At 38.8% G+C, this 27,771-nt stretch overlaps 1 protein-coding gene across 2 annotated transcripts in view; it reads right to left on the bottom strand.

Annotated features, from left to right (window-relative positions):
* Positions 1-25,463, bottom strand: part of LOC135216641 (ichor-like) — an 80,455-nt gene extending 54,992 nt beyond the window's left edge. For both annotated transcript variants that reach the window (XM_064252059.1, XM_064252145.1), the window contains exon 1: positions 25,013-25,463. The gene's annotated coding sequence lies outside the window, so the exon portion shown is untranslated. The remainder of the gene's footprint in view (positions 1-25,012) is intronic.
* Positions 25,464-27,771: the final 2,308 nt, after the last annotated feature.

A 27,771-nucleotide genomic window follows, 5' to 3' on the forward strand; every position in this document is an offset into this window, starting at 1 on the left:
TCAACATACTAGAAGAAAGCTTTAATAAACAAATTCGTAGGTTTATTAATACTCCCATTATATACCCTACCGTTGTTTCGTTGATTGCTAACCCATGTCTGGATCCTCGCCGAATAAAAGAAACTATAGAAACTAATCGAGAGCGATTGACAAAATCCGCTGATATTTTCCTTCCTCCCCCTCCAACCATTACGGCTTTAAAGAGAAAAGAAAAAAAAAGAGAAAAAACTTTTCCTCCCTCACACTCCCACACAATTATCCCTCCTTTCCCACATACACATGTTCCACCTCTCCCCATCCCTACCACCGCCCTCCTCAACCTCCTCAACTTCATGGCCGTTCCCAACCTCCACCAGCCCTCCTCCAACAACTCCCTCCCCCTCCCCGTCCTGTCTCATTGAGAATGTGTGTCAATGACACCCCTCAGGGGATCTGAAGAAGTTGGGGAGGCGGAGGGGAGAGATGGTTGAGGATGGGGGGGAGTGTGTGATGGGGGAGGGATATCGAAGGGGTGGTGGGAGAGGATTGGGGTGGATGGGGAGGAAGGGATGGCGACCAACCACCTCCTTGCCCTTGAGTCACGTGCGTCTGACGTCTCGTGTTGTGTTCTCGAGCTGTATACAATACAATACAATGGCTCCTATATCATGGACATCAAAACAATGAATGCATAAGTAATGCACAAGATTATTACAACTGTCTAAATGCACACACACACACACACACACACTCTCATATATATATATATATATATATATATATATATATATATATATATATATATATATATATATATATATATATATATATATATATATACATATATATATATATATATATATATATATATATATATGAATAACTTGATCACGAAATATATAAAACGTGATACTATGTATAAATAAAGGTGATGCCACGGAGAAAAAGGAAAAGATGAGGGTTGCCAAGAATTTTAGGTCTACATGACCCTTTACTTTTTATTTAAGGCAAGTAAAGGGTCGTGTAGACTGAAAGACCTCGGCAATTCTCGTCTTTTCATTTTCCTCCGTGGCCTCACCTTATATGTATATGTATGTGTGTGTGAGCATTTAGACAGTTGTAATAATCTATATATATAAAATGCACGGCATTTTTATGCTTATAAATATTATGCATAAGTAATGCACAAGATTATTACACCTGCCTAAGTGCTCACACACACACACACACACACACACACACACACACACACATATATATATATATATATATATATATATATATATATATGTGTGTGTGTGTGTGTGTGTATGTGTATATATATATATATATATATATATATATATATATTATTAATTATATATATATTGTATATATATATATTTCCTAAAATATCACAGCAAATGCACGTGACTCATTAAATAAGCTTTATATACGTATATATAATATATAATAATATAATATATATATATCATATATGTGTGTGTGTGTGTGTGTGTGTGTATGTATGTATATGTATATATATGTGTATATACTATATATATATATATGTCTATAGTAATATATTTATATATATATATATATATATATATATATATATATATATATATATATATATATATTATGTTCATAGGAAAATTTATCTTAAATGGTAAATCTGAAGCCATTACATCGACAAAGTATTAGTATTAGTTCTGAAGATAACATCTTACCACTTTCATACATGTGGCAATATATTTTTTTCTATTTGTAGTCAATTTTATGCTTAATTGTAAAAGAATGTAACCCAGTTTAAACCAGCCCCCCACCTCCCAACAAAAAAAAATCGGACTTAGTACTGATGGGTTAAAGGAAAAGCATACGAAACAAAGAGACAATTACGTTGATTTGTGCATGAGGGAAAAGTTAATCTATTCAGACGCTAGGGGACCTAGCAACCGGCAGATGACTGATAGCTAAGCTGTCAGGTACCCGGAGTCAAAGGGTCCCATGAGAGCGAGAAGCGCCCTTTATTTCTCCGCCCTTCTGTGACTTACAGGTCAGAATCGAGCCAAACCTGATCGATGGGAATATACAGGTCACTCCTCTGTGACACCCACCGGTGCCAAGGAGTGAAGGCTAAGCGCCGCCTGTGTCAAAATGGCGAGGGCTGATAAACCGTCATAGATGCGATGTCCAATGGAAAAGTCCCAAGCAAGGGAGGGCAGGAAGAGCATGAATGATATTCAAATTGGAAGGCTACGGCAGCCCCACCAGTTTTTCTTTCGACTTCATATCTCTGACTGTATTACTGGTTTATCTCTCTCTGCGCTTACTTCTTTGCAGAAAATATTCCTCGCTATCGGTTGGGTTTCCCTTGTTTAGATCCTATTTTCTCTTTTACCATTTTGGGATGATATTAAAATGACTTCTCCAGTTTTGAAGCGGTTGTGATAATTTAATTTTGAATTAAAAACGTGTGGGTCTTCTTTTAATGATTAATTAGACCAGTAAATTTATTTGCGTCACTATCAAACTTAAATCGTCGGTCACACCACTAAATGGGAAACGAGAACCACTCAAAGGATTTTCACAATTCGCTTCAGAAGTAACATTTCAGTCATTATTGGCGATGTCATTCAGAGCATGAAATATAAGTTCCTTCTTAACAGTGTCTCAAACTACTTGTTTTTGTGATAATATCAATTTGGTACTAGATTTTTTTCTCCTAAGGACCTACTCTGCAAATATAAGTGATGAACAATAAATCTACCAGTGATTTCACTGGGTAAAACTTAGCAATCGTTCTTCCAGTACCTGCTTACACTATGTTTTAGAATGCTCGTCTGTGTATGCGTATATACTAGTCATAGTAATATTTAGGTCTCAGTAGATGGAAAAGGCGACACACACATCTGCCGTTTGAATAATATATATATATATATATATATATATATATATATATATATATATATATATATATATATATATCAGGTTTTCGTAAGTGTTGTCGTATAGTTGTTCTGCTAAAAATCTTCTTCTTTCCTACCGTTATCCCTGCATCAAGAGCTCGGTTGGCTGATGCGTCTACTCTATTGCCTTCTATCAAAGGCATCATCAGGCATGGTTCACTGTTTGGTAAAAGGGATTTTTACGACCGCATGCCGTTGCTGTCATCAACCGCAGTTACTGGCCCCCTGCCTAGTCTTTTGCTAAAAAGTACGACTGCATGGCAGCAGTTTCCACAGTTATTGGCGGTGTGTCTAGCCTATTACTAAAAAGTAAGACTGCAGGGCAGCAGCTGTCCTTTTAGTTGCCTTTTACGACACGCAGGACCCAAGGTGGTAGGATCATGGTGCTCTGCTAAAAATAACGGGGATTAAGCACACTTTGTCAAAATAATTTTCGAGAAAAATGTAGCATTAGGTTACAAAGATTTTAAAGAAGGTACACTCACTTTCTTGAGTATTTGATGAATTATAATCCTTGAAGAACAAAGTGTTTCTTAATATAATTAGTGGAAAAGGATGATAAAAGATACAAAAGGTACAATGGCGATGAAAGTAAAAAAGCGAATGCGCAGAAGGATGATAAAAATAAAAACACATGGAAGAAGAAAAAAGTTGAGCCTCGTGGGATAACAAAAGAGACACCAATGGAAAAAAAAACAAAGAAAGAACCAAAGAAAGGAAACGGCTAATTAAGAAGAAAAAAAAGAATGAAAGAAGGAAGCGACTTCTCGGTCAAAAAATTCGGAATGAAAAGTCAGGAAAAAACGCAAATGAAGCTAGCGAAAAAAGCGAGGTAAATATCCACAGAAAGCAATAAAGTTCACTGTTAATCATGTATATGTATCCCTTTTTCTCATGCATCTGGCAAGAGGAGTAGAGAAAACACTATGCTGAACGCCAAATCTTGACTGTTTGCCATCGTGACTGTCAATTCTTCCACCTCAAATATCGCCATTACTGCGATTACTTGCCCCAGGGTATACTAACGAACAGGAACTATTTTATGTTATTTTCCCATTTTTCTTTGTCTTGCCCAAATACGACACAAGGCATTGTTTAAAATTACAAGCTTTATTGGGATGATGGTTCAATATTTTCTTGAAACATTAACGGTGTGATTGTAAAATGTGCAACGAAATTGGTGGATAAGACAACTTAGTGATGATGAAAATAACTCAGGTTAATTTTATCGTTTTCGATCACTGATCATCCATCATCAGTTTGAAAATAAACTACAAAAGAAAGAAGAAAAACCATTTCAATGTATTTTAAATGACCATTTATAACTGAAGGATAAAACGCGTGCGTGCGTCTATGTGGCAACTCATTTACATGCCATAAAACAATATTTCTTGCCCGCAATATTGATGTCATTAATACAGCTGCCATTTTCCTTTGTGGTATTATATGATCGTATGATGTGTTTCAGGAAGGATTCAAAGATAAAAGAGTGACTTTATCAGGTTAGGACTTGAGGTCTTATTCAGTCTGGCCGTTCCAAAGCTCTCTTGCACTGGCAGGGGCACATTTTGGTCAATGGCAGGCATAGAACTTACGTATGTGCATCAGTTATAAAGAGTGCATGTGGTAAACCGTAAAAGCATTGCTGTCAGCTCGTACATCAACGTCTACCAAATCGATATAACAACGAAGCTAGTTTTTGTGGTGCTGAGGATTATAATTTATGGGCATGCCTTTGCGTACATTCGCCCAGCTGGGAGACAGTCACTATTTTTGCGACTCTGATCGGCGTGAGACAAAAATTTAAGGGAGGATATTTTTCAGAATAATACAAAGGACCAAGTGCACAAGGTTATTTGCTAGCTACGCTGAGTATTTCAAAGGCAGGTTGAATCACCGCTCATAAAATTCTGACCCGTGACCTCGTGTCTGAATGCACCGACTCCTTGTGTAGTCAGGAACCAGTGACTGTGTTACCTGGCGCTCGTCGTCTCCGGTACCTTATTTGCCTTGAGTATATTCTTGCTTGCTTCACCAAAGGCTTGACATTTTCCTTCTGTTGCACTCTCTATATTAATGCGCCGGATAACCAGGTCCTTATGTTCCAGAAATCTGAAGTTTATATTAGAGAGGAAATATCACTTGTTCGCAGAGCCATGCATCAGCACCTACATTTTTACATTTTCCAACACCGCACATTGCTGTAGAATAACACATTTTATATTGCTAACACACGCACAGTATAAACACACACACACATATATATTATATATATATATATATATATATATATATATATATATATATATATTATATAATATAAATCATTTTTCAGACGACAAGGATAAGTAGCAATATCGTATGATTTAATATTTGACAAAAATGTAGTAGGTACCAGTATTATTAATGATTAATGATGATAGTGTTAGCTTCCCTTCTGCAACTTCTGATGATGATAATATGTTCCCATTTTATTTTAACAAATAAAAAAAATCCCATTTGCATTAGCTGCAGTGAGCAGAGAATATGCTTTAATGTTGGTTACATCGGTTAATGAATAAGCGATTAAATGCATCTGCTAATAATGTACGTATACGGAAAGTACATATCGGTACGTGCGGGGACTCACGAACGTACACATTCGCAGTTCACCCATTATCCGAAACTGGAAACAGCATCCTTACTTGATATCTCTCAAAGAAGTATAATTATAGCCGCGGTGGATATTTTGAATGCGATTCACAGGAATAAATCAAGAGAAAAAGAAAGAAACAAAAACAGAGTTGCATTGCACAAAAAGACTGAGCACATATCTGGTCGCGAAGGCATTGACCCCTAGCCTGCCCACCTTCACCGAGTGCCCACGTACCACCAGCAGCGACGATTGATCCACTCAACATAAATAGATATGGGGGAAACAGCTGACTAGCTATAAAGGACTGGCCCGTCTGATCCTCGTGAGCGATTAAAAATCGTGACAGAGCCGACGAAAGTTATCAAATGAGAAAAGGAAATGGCGATGCAAGTTGTTGAATGTGGCGACGTGTTGCAACTAGCACGGTAACCTCGTTCTCTACTTCTGGCTGGAGCTGGTTGGATTGCTGGTCCGCTACGCGTTTTTCTGTCGTCGTTCTATTGGACGCGTATTGGAAGACAAGTGACGAATTGTCAAATTATAGCAGTAAAAGCCACGGTGACATTAGGGGGAAGAAAGATATTCAGTAATAATAATAATAATGATAATAAGGGGATGCCATTAACTCTCCAACCACTATAATATTTCTATTCATCTCCTACTATAATGGTGTTCCAAGGCGGTGGCACTTGTAGCTTTTATTAGTTTATAGCTATATTTCAGTCGGTGGGGACCGGTGGACCGGAGAATGCGGGGTAGTACGGTTATTTTGCAATTCATGGACCAACAGTCTAAACAGGTCGGGTACATATATAAACTGAACAGGTGTGCACATATGCATGTACACTCTTGTGTGTGACTGCAACGTTGATGTAGAGTGCATATGCGCAAAGGTTAGAGCTCTTGACATAATTATAGAGTAGGTCTGGCAAATGCAGGAAGCTCGCTCCTTATACAGAAGATAATGCAGTTCGCCTATGCCATGTTACTACGGTCATTTTATGGGAGTATTATAAAACCGATTTCACGTGGGCCATAAACATTTCGTCGGGAATTGAGTGACATAGGTCATAATGGACATATTTAGTCGCGACGTGCAAGAACATATTTAATGAAAAAGAGGAATTCCTAGTTGCTTTACATGACAAGAGAAATAGAAAAAACTGTGTAGTAGATAGTTTGGAGCGCTTTGAGCTCATGTAAGGTCACTGAACAATATTTTTCTATGAGCTATATACAGTAATAGTGACTAGGCGATCTTAATTGTTAATCGTTGATTTCAGGTAAAATTATTTCGCTCGAGATGACAAGAGGTTTTTTTTTGACAAATGTCACTTCTGTTGATGAAATATCCCAAGTAAAGACGTTTGTCTTACTCTCCAGAAATATAAGCAGGCATATATTATTTTGAAGTTTTTTTTATTACGTTGCATATATATATATATATATATATATATATATATATATATATATATATATATATAGTATACATTGGTGGTCTATTTTATGATGAACTCATACTTCATCCAAAATCTCTCTCTCTCTCTCTCTCTCTCTCTCTTCTCTCTCTCTCTCTCTCTCTCTCTCTCTCTAACACCAGAATATTATCAATAAGATATTTTATTTTTCCCAAATGCCTGTATTAACATTTCACTCCAAATTTGCTCGTCCCACTCTTATTCTGCTTTTTGGGATGAAGTTGCAAGGCCGATGTCTTCTCTGACCTGGTTGCGACCCATTGACTAACAGGTACATAATTCACTGGTTCGGTCAACATAAACGGTGACATTTATTTTCCCCTGAGGGACTAGTCTCTCTCTGGTCTTGAGGTAAGCGATCCCTTTATCAACTGAGCCAAGGGCACCATATATATATATATATATATATATATATATATATATATATATATATATATATATATATATGTGTGTGTGTGTGTGTGTGTGTGTGTGTGTGGGGTGTGTGTGTGTGTGCGCGAGCGCGCGCTACATACGCTTTTCCCCCTTGTAAGAGAGGATGACGTCATAAACTTAGCATTCGAGGGTTCTCGGCCAAGATTTTTTGTGTTGAGGCCGTTGCCCTTTGCCTATTTTCATCTTTGTCTGCGATCACCACAGTCGTCTAACTGCTAAGTACATCATTTATCTCTTCCTAAGTCCACAGAGAGACAGTGGTTTTGACGAAGTGTAACCATCTGGCCGTTTTCGCAGAGGAATCGAACCTAATAGCCGGCACATAGAAATCTGGATAAGAGCTTCATGATTATTTGAATATTTGCCAAAAGAATAATAGGGAACTCAAAAAATCCCGTTCCGATGAAAAGTTGTAAGAATTGATGCAACGAAATTTCCCATTTACCATATGGACTCTGGGAGTGTCCTTCCTACCCAATTAGGCCAAATCGTCGTTCCTGTGTGACTGACATGAGAACTTTTGTCTTGGTAATAAAATACTATCCACCGGTACAAACAGATACCAAATCCCGACCCCCTCCCCTCTACTCCCCCCTGCCCTGGGCCTTCGATACGCCCCGTCTCCTCCCCCTCCTCTCTTCCTTTCTTCTCTTATTTCTCCACGCCCCTTCCATCCCCGTTACAGGGCGTAGCCTAAACTCCGTTTTCGTGTGGGGGTGGGGTGAGTGGACGGCATTGTGGCAGGAGTGGAGTAGGGGGACGGGGAAGGAGAAGGAGGGGGAGGGGGAGGAGGAGGAGGATTCCACAATACCTGAACAAAGCGAGATGAAATCGCAGGAGGATTACGATAATGATGATGGTGACGATAATAATGACGGAGGAGAAAGACTGAAATAAAAATAAAAACTTAAAATGTGTTCTCACATTCCATTATGTTTATCCTGCTTTTCCTTTCATACGGAAGCATGATTGTCCAGAGGGAAAGAGAGAAGGGGAATGAGACAGTCACAATTTAGCAAAGTCATTTTGATGTCATATGTAGAGCAGCATTCATGGAAATGAGCTAGGGAGAGAGAGAGAGAGAGAGAGAGAGAGAGAAAGCACTGGGATGGGGATTAGATACCGGTATTTGTAACAGGCCCGACAGAAGGGGCAAGCGATCTTGATAAAGTAAAGCAAAGACTTGCAACAACAATAACAAAAAGGCTTAATTTATTTACAGATTTAATGACTGCATCGGTCTCGTGTGGAGCTCTGAAATGAGCGAAAGCCTGTGTTGAGCGTAAGGCAACTTAACCTGATAACGACATTGTTTTCCTCCGGCCTTCATCACCGCATCGTTTTCTTAGTGTCTGCTATAAAGAACAAGACCTCCTGCTGGCATTAAGTCAGCTCCGTCTAACAAGAACAGCAGCAGCAGCAGCTGCACCACTGGGAAGGAGGAAGACCGTGCAACCACTCAAAACAAACACAAATGAAAAAAATAAATCTCGATTCGCATCAAAGCGACAAGTAGGGTAGAGTTCTCGCTCCAATAGGTACTTCTACCATTGTCTTTCGTAGGGCAGAGGGGTGGGAGGAAGGGGAGGCGATGTGGGCAAAAGAGCCGGCCGGGGGTGGGTGGGGGGGGGGGGAAGGATTTTAGAATGGGGAAGTGGGATGAGCCGGTATTTAGTCCGTGAAGGATTTATTATTACGATGGATGAGCTTACGGGTGGATGAAGGGCCGATGATTAGGGAACGATGATGCCTCCAGTGCGTCTTGATAGTCGGAAGGCTTCTCTGTGACGACAGGTTATATCGGATGTGTGATTAATCTATGGTTAACGTCATTATTGCATGCGTTTACTCGTAATGTGTTTATCAGTCCCATGAAGTTTCTCACTCGCAGTTGAAGTGTGATAAATCCAAAAATATTTTTCATGGTTAAAAGAAGCAGTGATGATAATTAGAATAACCACAGACGATGGTACAGTGCGATGAATATCCCGAGTGCGATGACATCATACCAGAGATCATCTTTAGCTTCAGAATTCCTTCAAAAGAAATGAATTGAAAGTCAGTCACTGGGTACGGAGTTCTGCGAGGATACTAGACGCAATTAACTATTGTTCATAATTGTAGTGCGTAAGTCGTCGGCAGCTTTGGGAATTAAGCCACTCGACAACTCTATAAAAAAAATTTATAAACACGACATTCATTCAGGCCATTTTTTCTTTATTCGTATTATTATAAAATATTTTCCTACGAGTCAAACGCTGTGTCACTTATATAATTAAGACTAAAATCAGAAAAAGAAAAAGAATTGAATCCATTTCGGAAAGACAAATAATAATTTCCCTCTAATGTAAAAAACAAACAAACGCCACAGCCACCTCAGCTAACACTGAATCGTGCTTCGGTTTCCGTACTCTGTTCGTCGTTCCAAACTTCCAAAATATGTTCTTGTCACTTGGTCTGGACATGTCTGATTATATCTGCATGGTTTTGCCCACATTTTTGTTCCAACTTTTACCAAATTTCGAGGGAAATCCGATTTCCCAAGTAATTTTCATTAGCATTATGCGTCATCATTTTTACTCTGTCATGATAGTAGATCAAAGCTGCAAAAGATCTCTCGAATATCTACCCGAGAAGCATTTTTCAGACCATGCAAGGAATTGTATCTCTCCTTCCTAAATACCGAAATGCAACGGAGACACCCAACCATGTCCAGCAGGTGCATAAACGGTGAGAGAGAGAGAGAGAGAGAGAGAGAGAGAGAGAGAGAGAGAGAGAGAGAGAGAGAGAATGAGCTCGCTGACCTATTTTTAAGGTCTGATCCTCAAAGTGGAAACACTTCGCTAGCACCCATCCGGAAACTGTCGCCTGATTCGCCGGTCTTCATAGTGACGTAGCGAATGCTGATTGGCCGGGAAGAAGATGGGCCAGCAGGATTGTGTGCATAACGGATGAAATTTTAAATGGTGTCTTGGTCTGGTTTCCGACATTTTGTTAAAAGGAAGGAAAAAATAGTGTGTTAATGCTGTCAGGTTAATTTGAGAAATATTATTTGAAATATCTGCAGTATTCGTTTTTGTAAGACGCGCTTTTAAATCGAAGAATAATTCAACCTGGAATTCCTTATGGTATTCCCTTTCAAATTTAAAGTAATAAACCGAACTTGAGTAATAATAACGTATACCAGCATTTTCCCCAAGTTATAATTCCCTTCATGTATGATTTTATATCTCGAAACTGATTGTCATCATCTTACAACTTACTTTGCTTCTGCTAAAAATCACCGTTAGATGTCTCACTGTGTTTTTCCTTGTCAGTTCCTTTGGCCGTGTTTTCACTCCGAAGAAATGAGGGTATCCCTTCTTTTCCCTCAGGTCGGATACCCCAAATTTATCACTAAAGATCACCGCTCACGCCCTCAAATCTCCAGAACGAGATGCTTTCATGATTAAGTCACGGCAACGACCTAATTTCCCCCCGCGTTGCTTCGCTCGTCCTTTGCACACCAAGAGGTGGGGATCCTGCAACAAGGAGGTTAGAGGAACACTACAAGTATGGAAGAAGAAGGAAAAAAAGAATAAAGGAAGAATGAGGAAATCGGACACAAAGCGAGAGAGAGAGAGAGAGAGAGAGAGAGAGAGAGAGAGAGAGAGAGAGAGAGAGAGAGAGAGAATCTGAATCGGATCCAAGAGCTTGACCTCAAAATCCCAAAGGTCTTTCAGAGTATTGGATTCCTTATAGTCGTGAGTGGACGGAGGAGGTTGTGGGTGGGGGGCGGGGGAGAGGGACGGTCGCTCCGCGTACTAGATCAGGGTCGTGACGCGGACGGTCCCTTTGCAGACCGCAACGGACCTTAATGCCACCCGATATAAGGGTTAAACCGCATTGTTGCAAGGTCATGGGCTTGGAGACCCTCTGGTTTTAAAGTGTATCGCCTTCCGAAGTTTAAATGCTGTAGGAGCAGATCTTGTTTTATGGATCACGTTTTGTCTTTTGAATGGGCGTTTTGCTTGTTTGTCTTTTGTCTTGAATATTATGAACGAAGGAGAGGTTATTGACTTCATTGTCAAGGAGAAAAGCTTTGTGTTTTCCGTTATTCCTTGGAAGGTTCATTGGTTTCAAGTTTCCCTGCTATGGTTGCACATTTTTCTACGTATTATCCTTCTAATTTTACACTTTTTTTTTAATTGCACTTTGAGTAACAACATGACGAAGCAATGACTTACTAATGATACCTGACTGGTTTCATTTTAACTACATGAGATAAAAAAGAGAAAAAGTAACGGTAAATTGCCTTAGAATCGTCTCAAACCAAAACGAGCAAATGAACACCAAAAGTAAAATGAACGAACGATCAAATGAGGGAATGGATGCATAGAAGAAAATTAATAAATATTAGGTACTCATCTGGCAACATTCGATGGCAAAATTGCTTTTAATAAATGTAGGACTACGACAGTTTATGTTTGTTTCACGATAGACATTACTGATCTGCGTCTCAAACCATATTTCAGTAGGTTAAAAAAATCAATAATCTTGAAAAGTTTTTATACAGTATACACACACATACATACATACACATTATATACATATATATATATATATATATAATAATATATATATGTGTGTGTGTGTGTGTGTGCGGGGAGGGGTGTAAATCAAAGGAAGAAAAACAATTGTATATCTCACAAGATCAAGGAGGGTTAAGGAAACTGAAAAATAAATGAAGGCGAGGGAGCATGTAAGTAAGCGGAGGCAGTCAGCAAAAAGAAGAGAAATGTCATAAATATAGTATGTAAGATGAATAACGATGATGTGGGAGAATAGTATGGTAGAATAATGTTGTTGAATATATATGGAAAGATATGCTAATGTTAAACATATTTCTCTCTCTCTCTCTCTCTCTCTCTCTCTTCATGCGCGCGCGTGTGTGTGTGTGTGTGTGTCGTGACCGATATTTCCTTGGCGAGTACTACTCGCACAACCAAGAGGGCAAACAGAAATATTGTACCATGATTATCGCGAATTATTTTGCACCGTATTACCAGGCCCTCAGTGCTGTGCAATTCCCTAACTTTAACATCCTCATTTGCCTGTAGTCTGTGACTGCCAAGTTTCAGAGTGGCTTGGGGAGCTATTCCTAGTAGTTAACTCCATGGCTGGAAATAATACCCAGAATGATGTGTGTACTATTATTGAAGAGTCAAAGGCAGCAATGCTAGTGTTAGTGGGAGCCATGGAACAGCCATTAAGGGGCTGGAAGCCACCGCGCGCCACCAACGACCTAAATCGTGCCGGCCCATCTAGGTTACCCACTGTATTCCGATCACTGCATTCCGGTTCCACTTATGCTCTACAGTAGTTCTCTCTTCTGCGAGTTATGGAGGACCCTACTTGGTAACAAGGTGGGGCGACGGACGATCATTAAAAACATACAAGTGATTATGACAAAAGCAAGCGGCATGGATGGCACACATTAGAGGCAGGAAGCAACGAAGCCAGAGCCGACAAACGGCGCGGAGGGTTCCGGACGTGGGTGGCTTGCTTCCCGCCATCTCAAAGAGCCAGAAACTTAGTAACTCTACTACATCAATTTAGAACGCGTTTTTAGATCACGGTGGCAGAACATTAAAGCTGCCAGCATCTGCCAGCTCCGCCACTTGAGTACAAAATTTATGATGTCATTATTCACCATTTTATGTCGTTAATCGAAAAAATTTAGAGAGTTTGGACCAGTGTCCAGTATGAAGTTGATTTCAATGCTCTCTATAAAATGAGCTCTTAAAATTTCCCCAAGGCAAAATAATTTCCCCTTATGATAGAAATGAGGCGATATGGATATCATAACTGGAGTATGACTTTATAAAGCTACAAATAAACGTGCAATAAGATAAACAATATCACCTAATGCGAATTGATCATAGTCAGAACATAACTTTAGGCAGCCATGAAGAAAACTATAACATTGAATGTAACGACCTCACCAGTGACAATAAACCAAAATACAAATACATTGATAATGCATTGCCTAACATTTCATTGGATATACAGGTTGACCAAGTTCCCAAACGAGTAATAACGGACTCATTACTTCCATTGTGTCGTGGGGCTGTTATTCGCGGATCTGTTATGACGTCCACGAACAAAACTTTGCAACGGATCGTAATACGTTTTCATAAAATAAACTCATTGCTCCCGGGAGAAAGGAAGAACGGCTAAAAAAAGAGAAAAAATGAGGAAAATTAGTCATGGGGAGTAGAGAAGAGATCCCACAGATAGAAAAATGGGAAGAAGAGAAAGAAGAAAAAAGAAGAAGAAGAAGAACCCGGATCTCTGGTCGGCTGGAGAGAAGGTTCCCCACTTTCTCCCGCATTTATTACCTCTTTCATCTAAGCTCTACGCTTCTATAATAGTCTTATTTAGATCTGCCAGTTTCCTCTCTCACGATCCTTGTTCTTGATTTTTCCCCCATATTTATTGTATTTGCACATTTCTTCCGTTTTTACTCGCCAGCTTTTCCAATTCATTTCGTTGACTTTTTTTATTGGTACAAGTTTTTCGTCGTGGCACTTGAGATTTCCGAGTAACATTCCTGTCGTGATTTCTGGCAGTGAACATCTTGTTTGAGAAGGCGCCTCGTCGTCTTTGGATTTCCTCTGTCCATTCATTTGTCAGCGCCATTCTTTGTTTGTGATTGTACCATGTTGCCATTTTCAACTTATGCTTATGGCTGAATTAATCAGCCTTGGCCTCTTAGCATTTTTGATTGTTTAGGTTTTAGGATGTCTTTCGGTATTTAAGACAAGTTAGTCTGGTTGTATATAAAGTTTAAATTGGTAAGTGGATCTGCATGCCTATGACTGGAACCTCTCTCTTATGGATTAGGTATACAGGTAGACAGTCATCTTATCCATTCAGTTATCAAGAGTGGCCTTTGTGTCTAGCCCAAGAGGCGCAGGTTCGAAATCTGGCAAGACAAACAGACTGTAGTTTACCCATTGAAATGCAGGAAAATAGAAAATATACATCAGACGCTATGAATAGAACCGCACATATGAATTCATGTTGTTAATGGTCATGTTAAACAGCGCGCTTTTATCCATTTTTTTTTTTGGGTTTTTTTTTTCGAGTTAGATTCACATGTCAGCTGGAATATTTCTGGTCAGTACATTATGTTTGTAGTGGAGTATAGTTAGCATGCATGATTTGAACATTATCAAAGTATCTGATGATTCTAACTAATTTTAATATACAATAGATTATAATCAGTGAACTTTTAAAATTCATAACAGATGAAACATGGGTATCTGTACCGCAGACTTTATAACGTCTTTACGCATTTTATAAGTGCTCGTGCGCAGGTTTACAGATTACTGTTAGCGGGTATTATGTTGTATTCGCGAATGGAGAGAGAGAGTGGGAAATGGGTCGATCTGGGTACAGATGGTGTAAAATATAAAAATATACAACTTTAACGAAAAATAATTCCCATCAAAATTTTGCAGAGATAACAAAATATTCCAAGGAAGAAAACTGAAGGCTCGTTGACTTAGCAATCTAATTTGCGTCAGAATGGACAGGGCCAACGGTATCTTGTAAAAGACAGAAGTAATTTAAGAATGGAACTTATAACAATCTGGGGCTTGAATGAATTTCCCACTGCATACCGCGACTGGACCTAAAGGAGAGAAAGAAAGAAGGAAAAAGAAAGAAAGAAAGAAAGAAAGGGTTCAGCAAAACGCGATTTCTTTATTACATTTCTAGGTCGTTTGTCATCTCCGTTCCGTGACAGAAGAAGCAGTCAAGCGAAGATGCCAGAATCTTTCTTTGTGAAAATGTAAATTTAAAAGATTTTTTTCCAGGTAGGAATGAGCGTTAATAAAAAAAAAAAATCGATGAATATTGCGCAAAATTATAAACATGGAATTTAGACGCTGTAGAACTGAGTTTGTGAGTTTTGTTTTTAAACCCGCAAACTCAGTTCTACCGTGTCTAAATTCCATGTTTATGATTTTAAGCAATATTCTTCCATTTCCATACACTCTCAAACATCTATATATTATATATGATATTATATATATAATATATATATATATATAAAATATATAGATATAATGTATATATAATATATATATAACAAATATATGTATATTAAGAATGTAGATAATATATATATATATATATATCCCTATATGATATATTCTATACATATATATATATATATATATATATATATATATATATATATATATATATATATACCAACTGTTTGTATTACACAGACTTGTGCCTTTATTGACGGGTATATTGTAGCAAACAATCGTGTACAGTTATCTCGTCAACCTATTTCATCGAACTCCGTAAAATAAGAATGAAAAAAAAAAGACACTCGTCACAGCGCAGTAAACAAAGGAGACAAAAAAGATGAATTGATCGAGCGTTGCACCTCTTTTGGGCTGCGCTCGTACATGACACCTTTGCTAAGAGGTAACCGGAAGCAGCGTCCGAAAATGTGACTCACGGGCACATTGTAACATGGTTCCATTTGCTATACGACATCACCTGGGGCAACGTTACACTCCTTTCCTCGATTTGACATGAGTGACTGTCAAGTTACTAACTCTGATACTGGTACTGTTAATGCCTCTATGGCTTGTGTTATTGGTACAGTTTTCTTGCCCTGGTGACTTAGTAGACTTATGGAGTCCCAAGGAATCCATGCAGTTCATTATGAAAAACTAGTTTATTGACCTCAGGATATAGTATGCATTTAAAGATGACCTAATATTAAACATCAGACCTATTCATTATTAGAACTGCACAGTTTTTGTCACTTGGCTTTAGCAAAAATAGCAATGAGTTTTCTAAAGTGGGAAGCAAAGAGCTCCATTGAACAAACCAAATGAAAAGAAGTCGGTGTGAAAAGAAGTGTTATCGCTGACACGCGACTATTTAACGCCAAAAACGCATTAAAGAACCACATTTATTTTTCGGGGAGGAGTGGGAAATAAACAAAACTCGGTCAGTTAGTTTAGGGCAGGGCCGCAAAGTTAAAAAAGGTTGAAAACGAGTGGTACTACATAACGCAATGCTGCCAGTCACTCCGATCTTCAAGATGCTTGAGTCACCCCTCCTACGTTTTCTATGTAAAGTTAGGTGGAGAGACAACTGCAATATCTGCTTTTCCCACACAAGAAAACTGTGCCTGCTTGGTATGGATAAATACTTTTATATCAGCGACTTTAGTTTCATGATGATTAAGAAAAACCCTATTCTGACAGATTAAAATGTTCCTAGATCCAATTCATATTTTGCCCATCCTCTCACGATCAAGCCATGCTGGACTTAACCCCAACCTTCGCCCACAAACCTGATAATCTTCTTCACTTGCCAAGACCTCATAACCGTAGGTCCATAATATGAAATCAGGTGGAAGACCATTCTTTATATCAAGGCTGTTTTTATCCTAATGACATTCCTCTCTCTATGTGGGATCGTGCCGACAATATACACAATACATAGCATTTCTTGGAAGTAGCAACCAGATTGTCCCAAAGCTCACTTCATATTCCGCGGTAAAACTCTTTCCAGATGCAGGAAATTGAGCAAACAAGAATCTGGTCAGCTTGTCGGGAGAACATAATGTCAGTGAACATAATACTTTACTTTAAAATGCGTCAAGTTCCTCATTCATAAGGCTCATTGTTACTTTCTCTCAAAAACTTCCTATTGGACTGTATTAAACTCAAGCAGTGTAAATGTTGGGTGTTGGAAGAAGGGGAAGGCGCCTTGTGCATCCATATACCGAAGACGTCGACCAACCACGATTTCACCTGAAAACAAACCCAGACCGCTCAACCAGACCCTGCCACCTGACCCATTCGTCCCAAATTATTTCCTGTTTAATGTGGCCATATGGTGAAAAGGGGTATACACATCGAGGCACCTTCTGTGCCGTTGGGCAGTAAGCCCACGACAGACGAGACCGGTATGATAATTAAGAACGTATGACCACCGAAGAGGGATGTGGCTCATTCCGGAGTTGTTTGGCCAGGCGCATTGTACACGCGCTGAATGTTGCCAAAAATTATCCATGAGAGGAATTGATCCTAGTATTGAAAGAATACATGCGCAAAAGTTTGCGTATACGATGCATGTAAAATTATTCTTTAGCTGTGTGTGTGTGTGTGTGTGTGTGCAGGCTATTCTTGCTTGCTCCTCCCGAATATTTCCACGAGGAAAAGGAAAGGGAAGCAAAATATCCCATCTGGCATCATTCCCAATTACGATAAGGTGGTCACATTTATGTTGAAAGCTTCCTCGTCACCAAACATCACCAGCACCAATTGAGTGGTCCTTTCACGTGCTGCGATGTGCATCTGATGAATGCAGTGTGTATGTAGGTTATGTACAAAACTAATACGAATTATTCCGCCCCTTTCACTAATTAGTACTTACTATAGTAGATGAGGCTTATAGCATTTGGTGTACGTATGCATTTTCATATTATGACATTTGTCATTCTTTAAGATTAAGAAATTAGAAAACTTACATTGACTACCCTATTTTCTGTGCTGAGTTGTACTAACAAAGGTGCTAACTTTATTAAATAAACACTTGTCTTTCCTGGTTTTCCTGGGGTGTCAGCGTAAATTTCGAGGATAGTTTTATGAGTAACGAGTTAAGAATAGTTCGGACGGTAATACCTGGCGGGAAATGAATTCTCTCTCTTTACGGATGTCATTTCCTCGTTGGCGTGTAGTCAGAGAATTATTCAGAATGAAGTGAATGGATCCGCTTACAAAGGACATGGTTTGGACGTGATAATACAAGGTTGTTGAATAGGTTTATGATGAAGACCGCAGCTTCCAAGCCTTTCAAAACAGCATTCAATCCCCTCGTGTTTTCCTAATATGAATTTCGCTTGCAGACATCGAGTACTTTGAAACGTTTGTTGCCAAAAACCAATGTTCTTTTCCACGTACGAAAGGGTGACCGATTTGCTAATTACTGCGAGGCAAGGAGGATGAAGTCGTGACTAAGCCGCCATGCATTTAGAATCGGACATTCTCTAAGCACCGGGACAGGTTGTACCCAACGCAGTTTCCTGTTGGCATTTTACACAACCAGTAGAACGAACCCGTCCTAAAGTATTTGGGTTACCGGGAAGTATTGGCCCCAGGACCAGAGTGAAGGGATAGGAAGTGTGACAGGGAAGGGAAATAGCAGGGTTATGTGCCTGGCATATACAGGCTGACTGACCCCCTTTAAGAAAAGAGGAAACAGCAAGCCTGCCGGTGCTTCCACATTTGTCCCACATAAACGCACATTGCCCGACTTCTTGTACCTATTGATAGAATGGTAGCCTCAAACGAATAAGAATAAAAAGAAATGGATATGGTTTCCTTCATTTTAGGCCCAACACAATGTTCAAATAAGAAGAAATTTTGCCCGTGATAATGAAAATAAGGAGTAGAACGAATAGAATTGTCTCTGAATTCGGGTGATAATCTAGTCTCGTAAACTGATGTGTAATGTCAAAAAAGTGCAATAAATTTCATGGGTGGTGGATTTTCTAGGCACTTGAAGATCTCTGCGCGAAGTTAGGTGTTGTGTACTGTGATAGACCGTCAGTGGTACACTTTTTTAGAAAAAAATTACAGCTTGTAGTATATACCATTTATATATATAAGTATTTATTCAGGCATTTATCCATAGAACAGTTAGTGATAGGAGGTGTCTTCATTATCATTAGTGAGGACGAAAAGAGAAAAGGCATTGCTCAGTAGCCAAGATTAATGGGTGACAAAGGAATCTCATCGTTTCAACAACATGGTGGTACAGGCGAACACTCACAAAAAAATGCTACGAATGCCCCAGAGAGGTAAATCCAAAATGCTCCTCCTGTAATGAATCTGGATTGTAACGTCACATAAAACATGAACTCTCAAAGCAAGCTATGTACGTAGATACATCCTTAAATACTTATATTTTTTTTCTTCCAAAAAGCATGTGTATAGCTGGGTGTACAAATTCCTTTTTTCTACATTTTCTCTTGTCAGTATTGTTCTTATTGTATAGTTTTCCATTGTTCATTTTATGATTTGATGTTTTTCTTGAATCCATTACTCGTTTGTGTTTATTTCTGCTATTTTCTTCTCTGGTGCCTGTTTTCAGCTGTTTTCTTAAATAGAATCTTATTTTCGGATGTTTCATTATTGAGTACCATAGGTCCATCCAGGTTTTTATGTAGAATACTCTGCCATTTCTACTTTCCACCATTTCCTAATTTTGTAGGATTAAAATTTCAGCCCATTACTTTTTGCTGTTATATCATTTAGAATTGGGAGAATAAAACTTTTCATCGTAAGTAACCACGAAACAACAGAGATCGAAACAGAATGACAGACCCCGGGAATCGTCTGCGGCACATCTGCATAGACCCACCGGAAATGGCGGGGTAATTTTCATTTCCAGAGAACTGAAATTTGGAAACCTGCGGGAAGGAGATGAGGGGTACGTGGAAATAAGATACAATGGAACGAACGTAGCAAAACAAAAGGAAGAGCTCAAAACGACGAAAGGAAATTGCCAGAATAGCTATGGGAAAAACGAAACAGATTATAATACAGTCAAGCCAAGAAGATTACGAAAATGGAATTAAAGTCCCAGTCAAAAGAGGGAGAGGCAAGTCATTTTTCTAACGTATCCGATTTTCTTAAACAAGTATTACAATGAGAAATGATGATAACCACATATCAATTACAATTTGGCTAATTTTGTTATCCGGTACAACATTCTGTTGGAGATATAAAGATAGCAATAAAGCAGAAACAATTATTGCTGCCCAGACCACCAGTCATGAACTAATGAATATTTCGGAAATAATCCTAAAAGCTGTTTTTTGGTTTAATACTTCTGACTGGCTGGGCATCATTTAACTCTTCACTTTTCTTTTTATGCTACAAAAGTATTTATATTTATCAGTTTTAAAAGAACTCCATAATTAGTAGACATTCCTTGAGTATTTATGATAACCTTTCTTTAAATAGGGAATGGATTCGATGGTGGAAGTTTTATGTTCGAATGTTTTATTAATGTTTTTTTTCCGCGTTTTTTTCCTTAAGAGAAGAGAGGCCCTCTCGTTATTTTGTTGCTGTTTAGAGTATCTAATTCCTAAAGGCACTGTTAAATTGCCGCGTTCAGTTGTTTAACTGTTGGAGCTTTTACCGAGGCATTTCCTCAATAAGCTAGTTGTTCACAAATCATTGTAATTGGTCATTTCCTATTATTTTCTTAATCAAACCAATTTTATATTATATACTTTCAGCTAATTACTATTCCATGTTTATTTTATTCTGGTGTTTGAAATTTTGATTGGTATTCTTCTGAAGGTTTGAAACATCTAAAATATTGTGGTTAAATAGTAAGTGCTTGGAACGAAATTTGACTAAATGTGTAATATTCATTAGGAAAAGTTGATTTATTTTTAGATTTAAGTACTTATTCGAGACATTCAGTAATACTGAATTCAAGTGAACATGAATCCCCATGTTTGATATGAACTTTACACTAGGGATCTAAAAGTTCATAAATTTTCATCAAAATAGGATATGTACCTAATCCTACTATAACGAGAGAGAGAGAGAGAGAGAGAGAGAGAGAGAGAGGAGAGAGAGAGAGAGAGACTGTTTTGAGAGTGAACAGCCCCAAGTAAGGTAAAAGGGCTGGACAAAAGGGATTACCTGAAATGGCCCATAATGGGCAAACCTCTTCTTTCAAAGAAAAATATGCCCAAGGGGAGATTAATTGTTAGCGTCGTCACCCTCGCGTTTTACAAAAGCGTGGGCGCTATACGTATATAAGCTGGGCAAGCAGTACATCTGATGAGTCCAGCAAAACATTATATATATATATATATATATATATATATATATATATATATATATATATGGATATATATAATTATATGTTATATATATATATTTATATATATATATATTAATATATTATGTATATATCATATAATATATACCCTATATATAGGTATATATTTAATTATTAATGTATAGAGAGAGAGAGAGAGAGAGCGTGTGTGTGGGGTGGGGGTTGGTGGCGTGCGCGCGAGCACTAAGGTAACATCAAGAAAATATGGATATATGGGTACAGTGTCAAACAATTAGAGAAATGTATTTCATTGATTTCCTTCTAGCACAATTTCAACGGTAGATACGGTGACTGGTCATTCCTCTTTTGCTGATTTTATCATAAGATAGTTTAATGAGAAAAAAGAAAATAAAAGAAACATCCGCCATTTGAGATACTGCTGACAACAGTAGCACTGACAATAGTGGTACAGGTGTTGATAAAGAAGTGGCGTATAATAGGATGCGATACAGCGCTGCAGAGCCCGATCTAGGCTAACCCACTGACATAAATATAGAGGATTGCTACCGCCACAGCGTTCAAATCTCTCACGCGCACCCACTTATCCAACCCCCCCTCCCCCAACCTCCTCCCCCTTCTCTCTCTCTCTCTCTCTCTCTCTCTCTTCTCTCTCTCTCTCGCTCTCTCTCTCTCTCTTCTCTCTCTCTCTCTCTCTCTCTCTCTCTCTCTCTCCCATGGTAAATGTCAAAAATATCTTATATCAAAGGCTTATCAATTGTATAACCAAAGAGTCTACGTTTCGTTTAGATGTGAATAGCTTTCTGTTCATCATATCTTCTTTCACCTTTATGATAGATGTGCATACAGACCCAAATACATGCTTTGTATAAGACCCTCATATGAGTACATGCAAACATATTATCAGATGTATCTTTTACCTATCCAACAGTTCATCTCATGTCCTTTGCCGTAAGAAAATGTTATTACCTCCTCGGGTGTCTCTTCGATAAGTAGTCCATATTCACGAGCCTTCTCATAAATTAGAACTGTTTGAGCCTTAAATTTTTAAATATGATTATACCTTCATTATATTTAGAGGTGAATTTTCTACGCTTTGAATATTAAATACTTCAGAATAATAGTACCGAAAGTAATACTGCGCCATGATTTCGACATCTGAAATGCGATAGGAAACAGAGCTAGTTGATGAGTGGTCTCATATTTCTTACATTATTCCCTTATGATCTATTCCGAATAAAAATTCGGCGAATCCTTCCTTCTCTCTCCACTTGTCATGGAAAGGTGAAAAGGCCTGGTAGACGGGAGTCCCACCATTTCCTCTATTTTTAAACCGATCCCCTTCTTTCTGGAAGCTTCCATAGCCTTCCAGTGACAAACATGACTTGGTCATGGGAGTATTTGACATAAATACACATTCTGTGTCATGTACAAATCAAACCAGGATATTTTTCATATGTGATACTCTGGTAAACCTTTCAGATCCGCTATATGAAAATTGCATGGAAAACGAAATTTCTAGGGGAACACCTATTACCATGCGAATGTCACTCAAACTGACTGCATAAATTTCCACATTTCGGAAGGTATCTGTTACAGAGAAACAATGATTTGACTTTAAACTGTCCGGAGAGGTGGAAACTCGAAAACTAACGTCGATATGCCTTTGCAAGGTGTTCGTGCTGGGAACAGTATCGTATCTTTTGGGCGGCAGGCCGCGAAGTAAGTTCCAGAAGGGACCATCATTCCCACCCGGTGTTATAATAATAGCTCAGAGAAGGGGTCACGACTTGTTTTTCGCATTGACCTGACCCCATCCGAGGTCTGGGACATGGTCCGCGTTATCATAGAAACATCCTGTATCTGTCGTCGAGTTTCAAAGTTTTATTATCGTTACTTTGTAATGCATTAGATCTAACTTAATGCATGAAAGTTACTTAATCGTCATCTTCAACCTATTTTATCATTCATTGGCGCGGCAAATAACATGAATAACTTTCAGGTGATAACGTGGCACTACATAAATAGTAACGGAGATAAGTTCATTGAGAATGTTATCCCCGACCTGGCCCCTGGCAAGTTCTCGGGAGGAACGAAAAAGATCGAGAGAAAGAGTCAGTCAGCATGCCTTTGATTTGGTTTTCTAATCGATGTCAGTTTGCTTTAATTCATTCGCTACGTAATCCTTCTTTATATGTGGTGACATATGCAGTTATGTTACATAAGCGCTGCCTAATGTTTTTCCGATAAAGGTGTGGTTTTGTATCTCCTTGCACAGGTGTCGGGACAAAGTCCTTGAGACCGCTAGTCTAGCGGCCCACACTACCACCGTCGTTCCACTGGTCTTCGTTCGTTTCACAAAATACTGGACACCGTCGCGCGGTTCATGGCTGTCTATTCTGAGCCAAAACTGTTAACGAAAAGGAAGATGGTAATCTTAGCAAATGTCTCATGACTTTGAAAAGCATCGGCGATATCAGACACTCTTTCAAATCTCTATCGACACCGGAAAATTTCGTTCATCGAAGTTAGGATATATGACGGGTGATGTTGATGGTACCGTTACCAACCTGGCCTGACCCGATGCCAAGATTATACACATTGTCGCCCACTGCCGAGTACCTGCCTGTTTCTGACAATACCGAGGGGCCTGGACAATTTATATGAGATTTATCAAAATATCTCGTGAAATTTCAAGGGTCTCGAGATCAAAGTATGAAAATACGACGGGTACTCGGCTCAACGTGGGGCGAGCAGGATTTTTTCTTTTTTTTCTTTTTTTGCTCCTGTACCGTTGGCTGGTTTCTGCCAGTACATGAACCTGTTGTGGCGATGCAAGATCTGACTGAATTATCACGAACGCCAACACCACACCTTGGTGATGTAGCATAAAAAGTTCATTTTTAGTGCAGGAAACTTAAGAGACATGACTCTTCGTTCATTGTTCCTTCTGTCAGTACGCAACACACAAGGGAACGACTACATTGGGCTGAAACATGCGAAGAAAATGATTCGCCTGAGATTATTACTTGACCCTTGAATTTTGCAGCGGAGCACAACACTTGCAGTGGGTTGGACAACCCGTTGCCCAGGCATCTTTTCTCTAAGGTCAACGATTCTAAAGGCATCCCCGAATATAGCTCCAGAGAATCTTCCGTTTAAAATTCACTTTAGGTATCACAGTAAATTATTATGGCACCGGGATAATTTAGTTTAATACATTCTATGGGTTTTCAAAATACAATTGAGAAAATCTACAACAATCATTTTAGTAGGTCTGCTAAGAATTATATAGGTTTTACTTCACAACCTCCTTCTGTAAACCATTAAACATATGCTACTACTTCATAGTGGCCCATCTTCATCAGTTTCCACACAGTTTCAGTTTTTACGAATTGCAGCAGATGTGGAGACAAAATATAACTACAAAAATCTAATTCTACAAGCATACTTATCATTGCAGTCGAATATAATGAATGCTTTGGGAGTATTTTAGTTCCTCAACTAAAAGACATAAATAATCCAGAATTGGCACTCATTTTCTGTTCCTCTACAGACTCATTGTAATAAACTTTGACTTTTCCCATCACCAACATAAATAACAGCGAGAGTTTCCATCTCGCACTCACCTATGAAGAGGGTAAAATTTCAAAAGATTTATCACAGCACTCGTAAAGAACACTTATGATCACACAGATGATGTAAATGCAGTAACATCCACAAGAGTGTATGTGTTTATTATTTGTATTTGGTTTTTCTTAGAGGCAACTAGATCCAAAAAGGCACAGACAGGTAACACTGCAACGCTCGAAGTTTCAAGTTTGGAATTTGTTTTCTCTCGGTGGAAAAAGAAACGAATAAACTTTCTGGTGGTAAAAACATTAAAAAATGTTAGGAGTTCACAGCCAGGAGAGAGCACCAGTAGTAGTAGTAGTTGAAGTAAAGTAAGCCCACGGGAGAGAACGAAAGCGCCAGGGTGCTTCTTCTTCCACAGTCACAATAAGACTAAGGTCTGTGGCCTACATTCATCCCGCCCCACCACCATACTACCAGCTACCTTGGCCCTGACACTGCCGCCACCTCTGCGCTAACCACTCACTGCCTGCCTAGCCCTCCTGACTCCTTCAGGAACGAGAAAGATGCTCTAAGCTCTCTCCTCTCCAAGTAGTCTTTTAATTTCTGCATCATTCTGCACAAGCACTGGGAGCCACAACTGAAGAAGGCTTTTGATAGATGCACTCACAGTTCATGAAGAACATGTCTCTCGAAGTGTAAGACTAACTCTTGACCCATACTGGAAAATGAGAACATAAACCTCGCATTGAAAATATTAGTCCCTCCCTATAATGCTAGTTCACTACTTCATCTTTTCATTTGGCACCATTACCAGTGTTGTTTTTCAAAGAGTATTTCTTCGGTAGCTTTGAACTAGATATTTCATTTCCCAAAGATAATTTGAGTGGAACCAGTGTACTGTATTTAGATAATCTAGGACTGGAAACCCCCTACTTGAGTGCCGCCTCCTCCCCCCCTCCCCCTCTTATTCTTCTCCCTCCTTGCCTCTCCCGACCAAGTCCCTACCGGCGGGGTGGAACCCCACAGGATCCCCGACCTCCCAATCAAGCTACTCTCTTCCCCCTCCCCCTGATTCCCCACCCTCCCCTCCCACCGTTCCCCCTCCTCATATAGACCTCTTTACCGCGATACACTCGATGGTTTACTTGCAATCTTGTGCCGCTATGCTGTTACAAGTACTATCAGTGATATTTGCCTTTATCACAGCTACTACAACGCAACAATTATTGTTATTTATTTCTGTTTCGTGGTCTGTCTGCTATTCATTAACTGAAAAAAATCATCACGATATGATATGGTTCATTTTACTTCTCATCTGTCAGTCAGTCAGTTTACAAAAAGGCATGCAGACAAAGTGAAGACCATTCACTGTCAAATAAAAAGCTGATAATTCGATATCTTGCCTAAGATATTTTACTAAATCCACGCTTGGTCCCTTTCAAAGGGGAGCTCAGATTTATTTTGAAAATACGCATTAGTACAAATTAGATAATAAATAGACCAGATAATTTGAAGCTAACAAGATTGAATAACGAAGTTTGTTTCCTCACAGGAATGTGTTCTTATATCTTTGAATATCTGTAGACTAATAATAGCTAAACTAGATTTTGCTATTCGGCTGACGTTACCAGTGCACATGCATACATACGTACATGCATTCATATACATATATGAATGTACATACGTATGTATGTATGTGCACAGTTAAACGATTCAGTCAAATAGCAAAAATCTATTATATATATATATATCTATATATATATATATATATATATATATATATATATATATATATATTGTGTGTGTGTATTCGCACGCGTGCGTGTGTGCGTGCAAATACTTGACAACATTTTCCTATGAGCATAAAAATTTTGCTATTTAATCTTGTAACTGTAAATTATTTGTCCTTTCTTTATTTAAATATAAAATCTTAATAAATAGCAATGTTTAATCATTTCTGTGTGACAGATAGATAGGTAGATAAATAGATATAACGCTGTGCATATTCGTTGCAATATTGAACGGTTAGTTTAAATGTTGCTAGTTGTATTGATTCGCCTATGATATCTGCGCACACACATATACACGAATAATGAAAATAATGGTCCACTACAACACGAATAATGAAAATAATGGTCCACGGTAAACCCTAAAATCTCTATAGATTAAATAAATAAAAAAGAATTTGAGGTTCACATTGCTAATTTTATACGTTTAGTAATGTTAGTCCTTGAGCATATGGTGGTTAAATCTATTACTGAGTACCTCAGTATCGTCAAAAGAGAGAAAAAAAATGCACTTTTAAGTTGCTGTTAAATGAGAAATCTGTCCATTAATCCACTTTCCACCTTGCTGGTCTGGTTGAGATTGAACTGGCTAACCCACCACCCGAGGACTTTGCTTCTATGGAAAAAATGGTTAACCCACCACCCGGGGACTTTGTTTCTATGGAAAGAATGGCTAAACCACCACCCGAGGACTTTGCTTCTATGGAAAGAATGGCTAACCCACCACCCGAGGACTTTGCTTTTATGGAAAGAATGGTTAACCCACCACCCGGGGACTTTGCTTCTATGGAAAGAATGGCTAAACCACCACCCGAGGACTTTGCTTCTACGGAAAGAACAGTAGGACCCGAATGCCACTGACTCATGATACTGCCAAGATACTGCTGCAGTCTTCTGTAAGTTTGATTTCAAAATGTAATTAGCCTTGCCTTCCCTATAGTCTTGCCACCGCGACGAGAGCTCCCTGGCGCTGCGTTTAAAGATCTGCCCTGTGCCAATTTTACAAAAAGAACAACTGACACGTG

This window comes from Macrobrachium nipponense, chromosome 11 (assembly GCF_015104395.2).
Source record: "Macrobrachium nipponense isolate FS-2020 chromosome 11, ASM1510439v2, whole genome shotgun sequence".
Taxonomy (NCBI): Eukaryota; Metazoa; Arthropoda; class Malacostraca; order Decapoda; family Palaemonidae; genus Macrobrachium; species Macrobrachium nipponense.